Below are 15,343 nucleotides of genomic sequence, written 5' to 3' on the forward strand. Positions count from 1 at the left end.
AGTAAAGTCACTCTTTAGGTTGCCATACTGATCACTAGTGTTGAGCGAAGTTTACAAAAGTTTGATTCGGCTGCTTAGCCAAATTTCACAAAGAAGTTTGCTTCATGACAAATTTCTGAGATTGAAAATGAGAACTTTCAGGGGTTAATCAGTTTATCTCATGCGGTGCGTGATGACGTCATCATGCTGGCCGGCATGGTGACGTCATACGTCACTGTGCACGAGATTATGAGCGGGATCTTCAATCAAGCCGCGGAGGCCTCTGCGCTCTCAAGTGGATGAGGTGAGTATGTTTTTTCAGGGAAAATGTATCCGTTAACCACGAAGCACAAGGAAATTCGGCTTCACGGCAAATCTAATTTTCCCTCAAATTCGGATCGAATTCCACTTCTGATACTTCAATTTGCTCAACCCTACTGACAACTGAACAATACCCTTGCCTTCTGCATACTAAAATGCACTTAACATTAGCAATTAGGAGTTTTCTTAGGTAAGTAGAATATCATTGCTTTAGATCATGGCCCTTCAACTGTTGCAAAACTACAACTCGCAGCATGCCATGACAGCTGTAGGATATCCAGGCCAAATGGGAGTTGTAGTTTTGTAACAGTTTTAGGGCTATGAGTTTGACATGCCTGCTTTAGATATTCTGTAGCAAATCATCTTGGGCGTGTCACAACTAAACAGCCCAAGTAAAATCCTACAATTGTAAGTAAATGGGATTTTATACCCAGTAGGAAAGATCAACATAATGTAATGTAAATTCTGAAAAATGCTCTTATAACACACACATTTTCCACTGGGATTGTTTCTTAGCTTTCCATAGACAGCATTGGTTGCTATCTAGCCATGAAATTGGGCATTGAATTGAGCGAATACGAGGATTATATTCTGTATGTAAATGGGGTTATTTTTGACAAGTAAGGCCTATTGCACACGACCGTATGGCTTTTTCAGTGTTTTGCGGTCTGTTTTTCACGGATCCGTTGTTCCGGTTTTTGTTTCCGTTGTGTTTCCGTTCCGTTTTTCCGTTCCGTTTTTCCGTATGGCATATACAGTATACAGTAATTACATAAATAAAATTGGACTGGGAATAACATTTTCAATAGATGGTTCAGCAAAAAACGGAACGGAAACGGAAGACATACGGATGCATTTCCGGATGTGTTCCGTTTTTTTTGCGGACCCATTGACTTGAATGGAGCCACGGAACGTGATTTGCGGGCAATATTTGGACATGTTCTATGTTAGAACGGCACGGAAAAACGGAAATACCGAAACGGAATGCATACGGAGTACATTCTGTTTTTTTTGCGGAACCATTGAAATTAATGGTTCCGTATACGGACCGTATACGGAACGCAAAAAACGGCCAGTAAACGGGGAAAAAAAACGGCCGTGTGCAGGAGGCCTAATGCTGTATTTAGCTCATATTGATGCTTTATTTGAGTCAGATACAGGAGTGGATCCTAAGGATAAGTTCCCATGGTGCTATTTCACACAAATTCCATTTATGTTATGCTAAAATCCAAATCCATGATCCATTGTTTGCAATGGGAATCTTTGTTGCCATTCATACAACCATGGATTTTTGTGCACAGACATGAAATTTGTGACACGTCTTATTAGTCATGTGAAGATACCCTAAAGGACAAAAGGACAGCATGTACAAAGGCAAGGACTACACTGCTGTTTTTTTAACTAAGTTCCAGCTAAAACCCACATCAAATCTGTGTGGCCTAAAAATAAAAAAAAAAGACATGCAGAATGCACTAGCATTAAAAGGATTGTCTAAACTAAAGTTTGTATGAAAAAAAAATATTCTATACCTGTTTTGTTAACAAAGAGCACTGGAAGCGGCAGGACGTGTACATACATTAGCAGGTAATGCCTGGCAGGTTTGGGGACATGCATAGGGAAGGAGTGAGTCGTATAATGTCTTCAATTTGGGATTTAATTGTTGATAGGTCAAAGAAAATGTCATTTTCATCTATTCATATGAAAGAAAACAGGGAAAAAAACAACTAAAAAACTAAACACATGGCACACTTTACCAATGACGACTGTATATCTGTATTGCCTGTCCATAAATTATACAAAATTTCAACTGATAATGATGCTTGTCCTGAACATATAAAACCCAAACATGTAATAGTTTTTTGTGAAAATGAGAACGTCCTGCCACTGTGATGAGAACAACAAGATGCTATTAGCTCAGTGCTGTGCTCAGAAGCAAACAAATGTCTGCACGAGGCCAAAAACAGTCATTCGTGTCACTACAATCTCTTAAGCAATCTTGGGTTTATACGTTTGTTTCCAACAAATACTTCCAAAGTCAACTGTGGCGAGAAGAACATGAGGTCTCAGCCAGTATTACTTCCAAAATCGAAATAAACATGGAACAAATAAATACATATTTTTGCGTGTATATTTTAGAAGACTCTAGTGACAACGTCAGTTTAAAGATCAGTGTGATTTTACTTGTCCAAAGATTTTGATAATTAGAAACTATAATTGTGATTAAAAAATTGTCGCATCTCCTGGTTTTCATGCCGCCTTCGAGACTTCTACTAAAGGGGCATGGCAAGGGAGGGAAGGGGGAGTGTTGAAAAGCAATGATAAATTTATCTTCATTTACAGCAGTTTTCTAGCACAAATGAAGCCAAAAATCTGCGGCAGTTCAGAGCTGTCGCAGATTTCTCTTTAGGCACAAGCACTACTGGAGGATGTGCTTGATTTATGTTGAGGCATGCTCCAGGTAATAAACTTGGCACATTCTGTGGCAGTGCAGGAGATATCAACACTCGCGCAGAAAAAAAATGTTTATTGGCAGAGGTATAACTTAAAAGGGTTATCTGGGTGTTCAGTATTGAAAACCCATCCTCAAAATAGGTCATCAATATTTGATTAGTGGGGGTCCAACTCCTGACACACCTGACAATCAGCTCTTTGAAGAGACTGTGGTGCATCGTAAACTCAGCAGCCTCTTCTTACGCCAGTGATGTCATGTTTATCGGTCACATGTCCTAGGCATAGCTCAACAACAAGGACCTCCGCTATGCAATAAATGGTGCTGGTGTTGTTAACCTGCAACGAGGACAGGCCTTTTAAAACAGCTGACTGGAGAAGCTGCCGATTTGATATCGATGATCTATTCTGAGTATAGGTCATCAATATTAAACACCCAGAAAAACCCTCTAAAGCTCCTCAGGCCCAAAATGCTCATTATCTATTGTGCACTGTTTATAATATAAAGATTGTCTAAAGTGGGAATTTTTGGATAACCTCAGGTGCCATGGCATAACTGTGATTGCTACCACTGCACCTATTATACAGCTGGTAACTAGTCAATCTCTTAATCTTTTCATCTAATCATATAATGGTCTGGTTTAAAAGGAAGAAACAGATTTAGCTTTTTGACCCTGTAGAGTCACTTTATTTTAACATAACTCAATTAATTGATGACCATTTATAACTTTTCATGTCAGTTCTACACCAAAGGCCTCAGCAAGCGGACGGCCTAGATCTCAGTTTCCAAAGCAACTATAAATCTAGGGCCTACTGTACATTTTAAATCCATTCCAATTTTATGTTTTATGCCAGTGTATTCAATTCCTCAAATGTCTTTACACATTTATATGGCAGTCACACTAATCCAATTGCTCTGATATACACCGTAAGACTACAATATAATATAATACAATATAATATAATTTTCCTCCAGACCAGGATCTTCACCAGCAAAATCTGGAAAGATACCAAAGCTCACTGAGCATGGAGGCTGGTGGTGATCTGGTAAACATACAGTATCAATAGTGGGGCAGACAGGGGAGTCACTGTTGTCCATGGAGGACCTAGACATGCTGTACTTAGTGAAACACCCACCAGGCTGGGAATAGTTCACCAGAGTTGGTGGATCAAGTCTCTGACATTATAACTAGAGATTAGTGAATTTCTTAAAAATTTGATTTGGCTGCTTCATCAGGAAGCGCATTTTTTGTAAGTAGCAGGTGCAATGACAGGGAGCAGCGATACCGCCGCCCCCGTCATTGTACCCCTCAGATGCCGCGTTCATACATAATCGTGGCATCTGAGTTTAAAAACAGTGTAAAATTAACAATAAAACAACAATTACATCAAACTTACCGCCTCCATTTGCTCACGACGGGCAAGCTGCCGCCAATCTTGCTTGAAGATCTCGTCTGGAATACCGTGCGGCGCGAGATTACGTCATCATGCCGGCTAGCGTGGTGACGTATGACCTCATCACATAGAAACATAGAAACATATAATGTGTCGGCAGATAAGAACCATTTGGCCCATCTAGTCTGCCCACGCCGACTGGCGTGATGATGTAATTTCGCGCCGAACGGGATTGCGAACGAGATCTTCAAGCAAGATGGAGGCTGTCGGACCGTCGCTAGCAAATAGAGGTGGTAAGTTTGAATTTTTTTGTTTTTTATACTATTTCAGGATAAATTGATTCGCTGACATGAAGCACAAGGAAATTCGGCTTCTAGGCAAATCTAATTTATCCTGAAATTCGGATGGAATTCCACTTTGTGGGATTCGATTCGCTCATCTCTAATTATAACATGCCTCACCAATAGTCGGGGGTTTATCTGCCTCAGATTTTTTCATGCACCTATAATGATAGTTGAGCATTTTAGTACAACAGTTTTTGCAAATTGGAAGCAAATGAACTAGCACCTACATGTAATATAATATTTTTAAACTAAATGCAGCAATTGGGTAAAGAGCTCATTATCTTAATTTTATTTTGATTACTTAGCACCACATTTATCATTCTATAAACTTAATTAGCGCTTCATTTAATATTTTAGTTCTCAAATCCTCCCATTATAAGAGTTCATGTTAGTCCAAATCTATCCATTATCCTTGTATTAATGATTAATATTTAATAGGGAATATGTTAGCTCCAGTTTGCACTCATCTAATGACAGATGTTTTAAAGAAAGCCAAGTCCCATGAGGTATTTATTAGGTCAAAAGAAAGATATCCTTCCTATATTTTTAGATGTAGTTAATGAAGCACAGATTAATGCCAAATCAATAAGTGGCTATGTAAAATAGGGAGATTGGCAAAGCCTATAAAGTCCCTTTTTCATCTGGGTTTCATCTGCTAAGAAGTATCAAAGATTAGAGGATGATCAAAGTTATCTGAGAAAACAAGAATACATTAAACAGAGTTACAGTACTTTCAGTTGGGACAAGTAAATTGGATTGGCTTTTTGAAACTTTGAAGTTTATATCCAGATTTAAATTTGATTTTCATACGTACATGACATTATATATATATATATATATATATATATATATATAATTTGACTATAGATTTCCTTTCTCAAGACAATGGCAGAACATGTCTTTTTCATAGTGGAGCATTCTCATTTTCCTCATCTGCATTCACGGGAAACTAGCAAATAGGCACACCAGCTCATCTCAAATGATGACATGTCAATGGTTTATGGCTGTAGAGAATTCTGCTGCATTATAAGGCTACTTTCACACCTGCGTTAGGTGCGGATCCGTCTGGTATCTGCACAGACGGATCCGCACCTATAATGCAAACGCTTAGATCCGTTCAGAACGGATCCGTTTGCATTACCATGAACAAAAAAAAAAAATTTTTTTTTTTTTGTTCATGATAATGCAAACGGATCCGTTTTGACTTTACATTGAAAGTCAATGGGGGACGGATCCATTTGAAAATTGAGCCATACTGTGTCAACTTCAAACGGATCCGTCCCCATTGACTTACATTGTAAGTCTGGACGGATCCGTTTGCCTCCGCACGGCCAGGCGGACACCCGAACGCTGCAAGCTGCGTTCAGGTGTCCGCCTGCTGAGCGGAGCGGAGGACAAACGGAGCCAGACTGATGCATTCTGAGCGGATCCGCCTCCACTCAGAATGCATTAGGGCTGGACGGATCCGTTCGGGGCCGCTTGTGAGAGCCTTCAAACGGAACTCACAAGCGGAGCCCCGAACGCTAGTGTGAAAGTTGCCTAAAATGTTAAAAGTAAACTTAAGGGGGCATAACATAGGTATTCCAAAAATAGCAGATAGAATTTGTGTCATGCTCCTCCTTGTCGGTGTAACAGCGGCTGCTGTATCCCGCCATTCCCCCGCTTACCGTCATGGACCGGGGTGCCGTGCTCAGCGGTGATCCTTCCGTCCACCGCTGCAGTCCTGGGCTCTGTTGCTGTATGTGCAGTGGTGCTGAGGATTCCGCTCCACAGGTTCAACTCAGCCCTGGCCACAGCATGCTTGCTGCTGGTTTTTGGATACACTGCCCTAGGGGCAGCGCCCATCACTCCCTAGTCATGTGACCTTGCTGACCAACCCAGGCTCTCCTGCAGGTACTAAAGTGACTTAGCCCCCTTCCCAGATGCCTCAGTGTCAAGGTCCTTGTGTTTGCTAAGTTCCTGATACTCACGTGTGCTCCTGATTTATACTTCATTCTTGGATTCTGCTACTCGTCTGATCCCTGCCTGCTTGTTTTGACTCTCCTGTTGCCGACCCGGATTGCCTGCCCTATACTTGTGCCAACTGCCCTGACTTTTTTTCCTGTCTGACTACGCCTCTGCCTCATCTTTCGGTCCTGCACTGTTACTCCTGGTAATGACCACGCCTGCCTGACTACACTTGTACTTCTGGTACCTACTCAGGTATCTCCTGGACCGCCGAGACCAGCTGCCTCATGTGCCTACCCTCCTCAAGAGGTAGTGACCTGGTGCTCCCCTAGGGAAAGTCTATCCCCACCATCAGGGGTACTGTGAAGAATCAGGGAGAACACTTAGAGGAGGTGGAACATGTGGCCAGTGGGTTCACACCCGCTGGTTCATGACAGTCGGGCCCAGCACTAGACACAATGGAATATTTTAGTTTTGCTCCTGTAAATCTGTGATCACATACTTGCAGGTACAGCACATTTTCTACCTTTGCAGATTTGATAACTGATCCACGTACAGGAAAAACATCTCCTGAAAGAGTACTGCCAAATCATAATTTTTTTAAAGGCTTTTCATTTCGTACCCCTCGCATCAGAAAATTGTAAGCCAAGAGGGCACTTCTGTATAGCAAGTGTAAAGGAATATGCCATTAATTCTATCGCTCACAATTGATATTGGATTGGCCACTGGTGAGGGAATTTTGGAGAATCATCATGGAGGTGGTTTATGACTAGAACTCTGAGAAAGCAATGGACTCGTTTAATGTTCTTGTACTTGAGTCTTCTGCTTTCCTTATCTGCCCTTAATATAATATAATACTGTACAGCACTTCCTGTATATCATGTGCATAATAATTTTTTAAGTGTGTTTTTTCCTCATAAATGTAATGCTTCTTTCCATTCTTCTACAAATTACGTATCAGATTGAACACTCCTTTACGCAGTATTCGGTGACCCTAACCATCTGGTGAGGTACACAATTATTTAAAGGCAAACATTCACACATTTGGTAAATTATCTTTATAGCATTTGTAATAATTTCATGATTGGATTGTCTAATTTTACTTTCATGTAAAAAAATTAGAAAACAATAGAAAGTGAAAACAGGAAAATGTATTGTGAAGTAACATCTACAAACACTGTATTCATTTTACAAAATAGACACATTTTTCAAGTCTTAATGAGTCTACAATCTTTCAAGTTCCATGTAGCTCTCTGAGCCTCTTTGGAGCTTACTAATGGCTTTGGTTGTTAAACCAATATCATCTGAGCAAATATTCCATCATTTTGTGTTTCCTGTGCTTTATAATCTGTAATTATTTGCATGGGTGAAAAATGAAACCCAACAATTTAGTTCTTCCGTATGTTATATTATCCCTGATAAACAGAGAACTAAGCATAAGCAGCACTTGCTTCTCCTATAAGGTACAGTATTGTATAACTGCCATAAAGAATATAGGATTAACTGCTCAATTTCCAAAGTCTACAAGTAATGAGCATAAAGATTACTATAAAAATAGGTCCAAATGTCAAGGTTTCAAAAGTGCTGCTTTTTTTTTTTTTTTACATTTACATTTTTTTATTTTAAACATAGTCATTTAGTAACTTTACCATTATAACAAACGATAACTATTTTTCTGTAAGCTCAGAATGTTCTCATGTACAGTAATTATTAGAAGGAATAATCTGTAAAAATGTACATATATGTCTGTCAAGGCAGCAGAGCTGAGGTTTAAATGTAATGTTATCCTATGTATTATTTGCCAGCTTTACAGGATTGCCGAAGTATTATCTCTTCTAATAGTCTACAATATGAGTCATTGCTGTCACCTGCTAATTACAAGCTAGCACAATTATATTTCAATAAAACTGCTTAAAGACAATATTCAACTGCATCACCATACTGAGGAGAGCAATAAGGTTGAATGCAGGAGGCCACCTGTGGCTGTGGGCCAGGTGCATAAGGGCCTGATGCTCCTACATCAATTAATGCTGAGAGCATCAGATCATTTTTTACCTCGCCGGCTACCATGAGGAGAGTTCAGGCAGACCCCTGGGAATCGTCCCACCCCAAAATTTCCCTGTAGTCAGCCTATGAGCATGATGCAAGTGTTACTTCATTCAAATGCCTCCACAATGGGGGGGCTTAGGACCTTCCTTCCAGTGATCAGTGGGGGTCTCACAGCCATACACTCATTAACCATACATTTATCACCTTTGTGATGTACCATTACCAGTCTGGTATTCCCATTGATGCTCATGATAGTAGTATGGAAATATATACCTATATATTCATAGATATTATTCATGGCCTCCACAAGGTCCTTACCAATGGCAACTGTTAATGATTAGTATCTACTGCAGATTTAGTTAAGTCTTAGAAGGAATCAAGCAGCTGCACAAATAAATGCTTCCATGATACAATGTTTATTTCACATTCTCATTTATTAAAATATACACGCATTAAAATAGCATTTGACTTCATTTCGTGGCCGGGAGCAGGTTCACAAAGAATTAATAAAATAAACAGCTGGTCTGAGACAAACACATTACACGGCATAATGATTTAATTTGTATACTACTTATATTTAAAAAGGCTGTTATGGTTCTTTCCTAAAAGAACAGTATACATTTCACTTGTTTCATGAACGCCAGTTCAGTTTTACCCAAGTGGGAATCTTCCATGCTTTGTACAAAAGGAAGGTATCCCATTAAATATACTTAAAGGGAACCTGTCATGTGGATATTTGATTATAATCTAACTAATTATATACAATCATTAACTACTAAAAAGTGCCTTAGATGTATTCACTTACTGGTGTGACAGATGGTTACCTCATAATATACACACAAAGATGCCACATGCCGTATGCTAATGAGCTGATTTGAGTCCGGCGTGATGTCATTGAGTCCAGCGTATATTTAATTCAGAGCTATAGCCACTCCCCTGCCCAACTGCTGCTGATTCATATGGAAAATAACTGTTAATCAGCAGCAGGTGGGCGGGGAGAGTCAGGAGCTCATGAATATTCAGGACTCATCATTATCAGCTGGAGCTTTCCAATACAAGATGTTGGCAGATTGACTGGGTCAATTAAAGAAAGTGACCCAGCATTGTGCTAAGAGAATCAGTCACTTATTTATGTTGCCCTTAGTTAGGACACCATAAAACTGGTGACAGGTTCCCTTTAAGACTAACTGTCTTCTTAACAATCTGGCAAAGTTCTATAGAAGATATCATTGTCTCTTTGTGTTATACTGAATGATTTCCTCTCTGCAAGTTTTTAATTAGAGAGTTGGAGGTTATAAAGTCATAACTGTGTTTTTGATAGGAGAATCCTGTGTAAGTTAAATGTAATCAGATTCAACTCAAAATAATAGAAACGCCAGGGTGAACATCTAATACAGACAAGTAGAGTTCACATGGGCCTATGTTACAGAGCCACAGGCACTCTATATGCCACTGCATGGTGCTTCTATAAAGCAGCATATTCTCCCCAAGAAGCAATTCTTCTAGGTAGGTATATTGCCATTTGTGATAGAACGTGCCACATTTTATTTTCTTGTAGATCCTCGTTTACTTGATGTAAACTTAAACATGCATAGTAAGACAGTAATGGTCCATTAATTTACATAGGCACGTATAGCGCCCAGAATCTTCTTGCTGCCATATGCATGAGGCCTTAGTGTTCCATTTTTGCTTCTGTTGTCTTTTTCTCCCTCTGTTTTATATCCTTTATTTGTTGTGTCTGCTTGGACAAAATGGAATAAAAACTAATGCAAAACTAGTATAACACTGAAAGTGTAAGCAGTGCCTTGGATTTTCTAGCTTTTCTACTGAAATAGTGACAATAAATTTTGCTAAAACAGTTTTTAAAGCAAAATGTGTGATACTAAATAGTGAAATATTAATAATGAATAGAAATGACTGATGATGTAGTCATCAAAAATGAAATGAAAACAGGTAAAATAATATTTTTATTTCAATTCAAGACCTATACATGTGGTCTATTGAAATGTAAAAATGTTCGCCTACAATTAATACGACCACCTAGACAGAAAATAAGCAAAGAAGTTAACGCAGCTGAGAAAACGGAACAAACCAGTCACAATTAGTCTCCACTTGTCGAATGTGAAAGATTAGCTCCTCAATTGATTACATAGCTGACCACCCTACCACAGTGTGCAATATAGTATATATATATATATATATATATATATATACAAATACACATGAATCTAGTTCGACAATAATAGTAGTTTAGTCGTTTTAATTTTCTTTTTCATTCAGTTAGTACTTCAACATGTTGAGTGAGTTTTTAACCATTGTATCTCACAAACGTCAAAATTTTTTAATAAAGACCAACTGAAACAATGATTTTAGCCCAAAATGAGTAAAATACAATTCTAAGAAAAAAACAAAGGTGTACATAGACTTTAAACTTGCCATACACATTAGATAGCTATCAGCCACGCAATTATACATTCCAACATCCCCACACACATACAAGCTTGGCTATCTGAAGGGGTATTTGTTTCCAATCAGGAGAGTGAAATAAGTCACTGCCAGACACTGGTGGAGGTTCATCTCTCTTGAGAATACAAGGATTAGGCATGTTAAAATCCAACTGCCTGTCTGCCTTTCCACTGACTTCTGCTATTGAGGGAGAGCCGGGAAGTGATACATTTTAGATAGTCTCCTGGTCTTATTAAAAGTGACTGGTTTAACCAACATTCATCTTATGTGCTTGCCTACCTTTAGTTTAAAGCCCATGTCCCTGGGTGCAATAACTATACCCTGGTTCCCACCTAACCACTGAAGAGTTCAGTACACTACTTGATCATTGGTCATTTTTTCACAGGCTGTCCTTCCCTTGGAGCAAAGATACAGCTCTATGCCTATGCTCTAACCTGGTATTTTGCTACACTGACTAATGTAAAGAGCAGGCTCAGACTGGCCCACAGGGGTACAGGTGAATCCCCGGGTGGGCCCCTTGTCTTCCACTACTTACATGAGTGGCACATAACACAGTAGACTGACTGCACTACATACAGATAGGCCGTGTACAGCACCTCAATCAGCCTAAGCTCAAAAAACTGGGTAAAATATTTAAGAAACTACCCAGTTTATTATTATAGACACATTCATGTGGCTGACATGACTTCTCAGTACAGAGGCCGGACAACCAGTGTCCTCCTTTCCCAGAGACCTCCTTTCTCAAAGTTGCTGAAAAGACCCCATAATCAATCATCTTGTAGCATCTTGCTGCTGTCTGCTGTTGTGTGAGCAGGTAATATCTGGATGTATCCATATGGTGGGACCCCAAAATAAATGTAACTGGTTGGCCATAGATGGTAAAGAGACTTGTTGACATCCCCTTGCAACACTAAAATCTTTGATGAATCTGCAAGGTCAATATCATATACTACAATGTGAATATTAGTCACAAAAACTGGATTCAGTTAGAATGCTAGAAGACATAATCCTAGGAGGCATTCATATACTATGTCTGCATTCAAACAGTCTAGGGCATAAAAAATACAAGAGCACTTTCAGATAAAAAAGATCAAGAAAACTTGTATATTTATACATATTTAGAAGTCAGTGAATATACATGTACACTACCTCTATCTCTCACTAATTGATTCACTTGTGTCTAGTTTATTCCAAATAGGATTTGTCACTAGAGGGAATGGGTGGTTAGAGCAATAGTGTATGCTGCCATATGATCTTCTACAGAACATATGGGAGGAAACATATATACATTAATTCTGCTTCTTTAAAGCATTTGGTCATATGTCGGCCAGGAGCAGCTGGTGCATGTCATTGCTTTCTGTGACATGGTGACATATGAAAACATAAGCATGGGCCTGTGGTATGTACTGAACTCACCATAACTGTTTAAACCTATAAATAAGAGCTTGAAATATTTATCAGGGTAGGACAAGTAGAGAAGTATATATCTGGATCTTGGGTAATATTTATTTTAGAAGTATTATGTAAGGAACTTTTGATTGGGGGAAGAAGAAAATAAATAAAATAAATATATATATATATATATATATATATATATACACACACCATATTTTTCGCCCCATAAGACGCACTTTTTTTCCCCAGCTGGAGGGGGAGGGAGGAGGGGCCTAAACCTTTTATAATAATAACTTTAAATGAAGTTCCAATCCCCAGCTCCATCTGTACTACTTACTAAATGTCCTGTAGCAGGCAGAGAAGGGCGGGCGGACGGCCGCAACTCACTGATGTCATGTGCCTGCGCCGCCTACTTCATTCATAAAGTAAAATAATATGGTTGCATAAGAGTGCACACCCTTAAACTAATACTTTGTTGAAGCACCTTTTGATTTTATTACAGCACACAGTCTTTTTGGGTATGAGTCTATCAGCATGGCACATTTTGACTTGGCAAGATCTGCCCACTCTTCTTTGCAAAAACACTTCAAATCTGTCAGATTGCGAGGGTATCTCCTGTGCACAACCCTCTTCAGATCACCCCACAGATCTGAGCTCTGGCTGAGCCATTCTGAGTCTGGGCTCTGGCTGAGCCATTCCAAAACATTAATCTTGTTCTGGTGAAGCCATTCCTTTGTTGATTTGGATGTATGCTTAGGGTCGTTGTCATGCTGAAAGATGAAGTTCCTCTTCATGTTCAGCTTTCTAGCAGAAGCCTGAAGGTTTTGTGCCAATATTGACTGGTATTTGGAACTGTTAATAATTCCCTCTAGCTTAACTGAGGCCCCAGTTCCAGCTGAAGAAAAACAGCCCCAAAGCATGATGCTGCCGCCACCATGCTTCACTGTGGGTATGGTGTTCTTTTGGTGATGTGCAGTGTTGTTTTTGCGCCAAACATATCTTTTGGAATTATGGCCAAAAAGTTCAACCTTGGTTTCATCAGACCATAACACCTTTTCCCACATGCTTTTGGGACACTTCAGATGTGTTTTTGCAAAATGTAGCGTGGCTTGGATGTTTTTCTTTGTAAGAAAAGGCTTTCATCTTGCCACTCTACACCATAACCCAGACATAGGAAGAATACGGGAGATTGTTGTCACATGTACCACACAGCCAGTACTTGCCAGATATTCCTGCAGCTCCTTTATAAATACTGCGGTGAGCAGAGGGCCGGTGTATTGGGGGACACTGTTATGAGGGGGATCTGTGGATAACATATAGAAGTGTCATCCACAGATCCCCCCATAACAATGCCATCCACAAATCCCCCACCCCATAGCAGTACCACCCACAGATGCCCCATAACAGTGCCATCCACAGATCCCCCATAAACAGTGCCATCCACAGATCCCCCATAAACAGTGCCATCCACAGATCCCCCATAACAGTGCCATCCATAGGTCCCCCATAACAGTGCCATCCACAGATCCCCCACATGACAGTGCATCATCCACAGATCCCCCATAATAGTGTCATGCACAGACCACCATTAATTCAAAACCCACCAAAAGCACACCTTTTGGTTCAAATTTTTTTTTTTCTTATTTTCCTCCTCAAAAACCTAGGTGCGTCTTATAGGCCGGTGCGTCTTACAGGGCGAAAAATACGGTATGGTCAAAAAGTTCAACCTTGGTTTCATCAGACCATAACACCTTTTTCCACATGCTTTTGGGAGACTTCAGATGTGTTTTTGCAAAATGTAGCCTGGAATGGATGTTTTTCTTTGTAAGAAAAGGCTTTTGTCTTGTCACTCTACCCCATAGCCCAGACATATGAAGAATACGGGAGATTGTTGTCACATGTACCACACAGCCAGTACTTGCCAGATATTCCTGCAGCTCCTTTAATGTTGCTGTAGGCCTCTTGGTAGCCTCCCAGACCAGTTTTCTTCTCATCTTTTCATCAATTTTGGAGGGACGTCCAGTTCTTGGTAGTGTCACTGTTGTGCCATATTTTCTCCACTTGATGATGACTGTCTTCACTGTGTTCCATGGTATATCTAATGCCTTGGAAATTCTTTTGTACCCTTTTCCTGACTGATTCCTTTTAACAATGAGATCCCTCTGATGGTTTGGAAGCTCTCTGTGGACCATGGCTTTTGCTGTGGAATGCGACTAAGAAATTTCAGGAAAGACCAACTGGAGCAGCTGAACGTTATTTGGAGTTAATCAGAGGCACTTTAAATGATGGAAGGTGTATGCTGACTCCTATTTAACATGATTTTATATGTGATTGCTTAATTATGAACACCGCTACATCCTCAGTTATGAGAGGGTGTGTACACCTATGCAACCACATAATTTTTTTTTGTTTGGTTTTCTTCCCTCCACCTAAAATATTTCAGTTTGTTTTTCAATTGAGTGGTACAGTTTCTAGGTCACATTAAAGGTGGAAAAAGTTCTGAAATTATTTATCTTTGTATCATTTTTTTACAGCACAGAAACCTGACATTTTAACAGGGGTGTGTAGACTTTTTATATCTACTTTATATATATATATATATATATATATATATATATATATATATGTATTACTACTAAACCATTAATAATGAAGCTATCCTTTTTTCATGTGAAAACTCCCGTGCATGAGGACATGCTGAGTTGTAGTTGTGCAACACCTAGAAAGCTATAAGTTGGATACCATCTCTAGAGGGAAAGAAGGGTAAATAATAAGGACTTATCTTCATAAGACACACTTTTTCTCCCCGCAAAATGGGGGGAAATGCCCCTGCGTCTTATGGGGGCGAATGCTGGCAGTTTTACATCGCAAGCTGCGATGTACGAGCGAGCGGGGGAGGGACTGGGAGGAGGAGCTGGGGGCCGGCAATAGCGGTGGGGCGGTGCAGTCAGTGTACTATAGCCCCGCCGCTCGGGTATACTAATATAAAATGTCTTATT

The 15,343-nt window shown here is 39.8% G+C and overlaps 1 protein-coding gene across 1 annotated transcript in view; it reads right to left on the reverse strand.

Annotated features, from left to right (window-relative positions):
* SEMA3D (semaphorin 3D) overlaps positions 1 to 15,343 on the reverse strand; it is a 181,303-nt gene that overhangs the window by 109,747 nt on the left and 56,213 nt on the right. The window lies entirely within an intron of this gene.

This window comes from Bufo bufo, chromosome 1 (assembly GCF_905171765.1).
Source record: "Bufo bufo chromosome 1, aBufBuf1.1, whole genome shotgun sequence".
Taxonomy (NCBI): Eukaryota; Metazoa; Chordata; class Amphibia; order Anura; family Bufonidae; genus Bufo; species Bufo bufo.